This window comes from Oncorhynchus keta, chromosome 4 (assembly GCF_023373465.1).
Source record: "Oncorhynchus keta strain PuntledgeMale-10-30-2019 chromosome 4, Oket_V2, whole genome shotgun sequence".
Lineage (NCBI taxonomy): Eukaryota > Metazoa > Chordata > Actinopteri > Salmoniformes > Salmonidae > Oncorhynchus > Oncorhynchus keta.
In genome coordinates this window covers 72,822,863-72,825,362 of record NC_068424.1, presented here as the reverse complement: position 1 = coordinate 72,825,362, position 2,500 = coordinate 72,822,863, and the positions used below count along the sequence as shown (strand labels likewise).

The following is a 2,500-nucleotide window of genomic DNA, read 5'->3' as shown; positions in this document are numbered from 1 at the left end:
CATTTCCCCCTGCATCCTTCCTTCCTTCTCCTTTCTCCCCTGTCCTAAATCATCTCCCTGTTCTCCTCTATGCATAATTCTCCCTAAAAATCCTTCCCTTTTATGCATAATAAATAATCATCCTGTTTCTCCTCCTTCCCCTGATCTTCCCTTCCCTATGCATAATGCATCATCATCCTTCTCCTCCCCATCTGTTATCATAATCCCATTTCCTCCCCTGCATCCTCATCATCATCATTTATGCATATTAAATAAATGTCCCCTGTCATTTATGCATAATGTCATCTCATCTTCATTTCTCAATAAATAAATAAATATCCTTTATGCTGTGCATCATAATGTCTTCCCCCTCTGCATAATCCCTTCATCATGTCCTTTTCTCCTGCATAATGTCCATCCTCTCCTTATCTCCCCCTGCTCCTCCTCCCTCTCTTTTATGCCTGTAAATAAATCCTCTCTTCTCTCCTTGTCATCATCCTTCTCATTTATGCCCTGTCTCCATCCCTCATTTTCTCCCCATAATGTCATCCTCCTCTATGCATCTCCCATAATGCTCCTCATGTCATTTATTCTCTCTAAATTTCCTTCCTCTCCCCTGCTCCTCCCTTCCTCATTTCTCCCCTGTCCTCCTCCTTCTCCTTCTCCCCCCTGCTCCTCCTCCCTTCTCCTTCTCCCCCTGCTCCTCCTCCTCTCCTTCTTCTCCCCCTGCTCCTCCTCCTCTCCTTCTCCCCTGCTCCTCCTCCCTCTCCTTCTCCCCCTGCTCCTCCTCCTCTCATTTCTCCCCCTGCATCCTCTCCTCTCCTCCCCCTGTCCTCCTCCTCTCCCTCCCCTGCTCCTCTTCTTCTCCTTCTCCCCCTGCTCCTCCTCCTCTCCTTCTCCCCCTGCTCCTCCTCCTCTCCTTCTCCCCCTGTCCTCCCCTCCTCTCCTTCTCCCCTGCTCCTCTTCTTCTCCTTCTCCCCCTGCTCCTCCTCCTCTCCTTCTCCCCCCTGCTCCTCTTCTTCTCCTTCTCCCCCTGCTCCTCCTCCTCTCCTTCTCCCCCTGCTCCTCTTCTTCTCCTTCTCCCCCTGTCCTCCTCCTTCCTTCTCCCCCTGCTCCTCCTCATCTCCTTCTCCCCCTGCTCCTCCTCCTCTCTCCTTCTCCCCCTGCTCCTCCTCCTCTCCTTCTCCCCCCTGCTCCTCTTCTTCTCCTTTCTCCCCTGCTCTCCTCCTCTCCTGTCTCTCCCCTGCTCCTCCTCCTTCCTTCTCCCCCTGCTCCTCCTCCTCTCCTTCTCCCCCTGTCCTCCTCCTCTCCTTCTCCCCCTGCTCCTCCTCCTCTCCTTCTCCCCCTGCTCCTCCTCCTCTCCTTCTCCCCCCTGCTCCTCCTCCTCTCCTTCTCCCCTGCTCCTCCTCCTCTCCTTCTCCCCCTGCTCCTCCTCCTCTCCTTCTCCCCTGCTCCTCCTCCTCTCCTTCTCCCCCTGCTCCTCCCTCCTCTCCTTCTCCCCCTGCTCCTCCTCCTCTCCTTCTCCCCCTGCCTCCTCCTCCTCTCCTTCTCCCCCCTGCTCCTCCTCCTCTCCTTCTCCCCCTGCTCCTCCTCCCTCCTTCTCCCCCTGCATCCTCCTCCCTCCTCCTTCTCCCCCTGCTCCTCCTCTCTCCTTCTCCCCCTGCTCCTCCCTCTCCTTCTCCCCCTGCTCCTCCTCCTCTCCTTCTCCCCCTGCTCCTCCTCCTCTCCTTCTCCCCCTGCTCCTCCTCATCTCCTTCTCCCCTGCTCCTCCTCCTCTCCTTCTCCCCCTGCTCCTCCTCCCTCTCCTTCTCCCCCTGCTCCTCCTCCTCTCCTTCCTCCCCCTGCTCCTCCTCCTCTCCTCCCCTGCTCCCCTCCTCTCCTTCTCCCCCTCTCCTCCTCCTCTCCTTCTCCCCCTGCTCCTCCTCCTCTCCTTCTCCCCCCTGCTCCCCCCTCCTCTCTCCTTCTCCCCCTGCTCCTCCTCCTCTCCTTCTCCCCCTTCCTCCTCCCCTCTCCTTCTCCCCCTGCTCCTCCTCCCTCTCCTTCTCCCCCTGCTCCTCCTCCTCTCCTTCTCCCCCTGCTCCTCCTCCTCTCCTTCTCCCCCTGCTCCTCCTCCTCTCCTTCTCCCCCTGCTCCTCCTCCTCTCCTTCTCCCCCTGCTCCTCCTCTCTCCTTCTCCCCCTGCTCCTCCTCCTCTTTCTCCCCCTGTCCTCCTCCTCCTTCTCCCCCTGCTCCTCCTCCTCTCATTCTCCCCCTGCTCCTCCTCTTCTCCTTCTCCCCCTGCTCCTCCTCCTCATTCTCCCCCTGCTCCTCCTCCTCTCCTTCTCCCCCTGCTCCTCCTCCTCTCCTTCTCCCCCTGCTCCTCCCTCCTCTCCTTCTCCTGCTCCCTCCTCCTCCCTTCTCCCCCTGCCTCCTCCCCCTGCTCCTCCTCCTGTCCTTCTCTCCCCTGCTCCTCCTCCCTCGCCCCTGCTCCTCCTCTCTCCTTCTCCCCCTGCTCTTCCTCCTCTCCTTCTCCCCCCTGCCCC

At 59.0% G+C, this 2,500-nt stretch overlaps 1 pseudogene; it reads left to right on the top strand.

Moving 5' to 3' along the window:
• Positions 1–2,500, top strand: part of LOC118384003 (actin-binding LIM protein 3-like) — a 151,388-nt pseudogene that overhangs the window by 146,269 nt on the left and 2,619 nt on the right.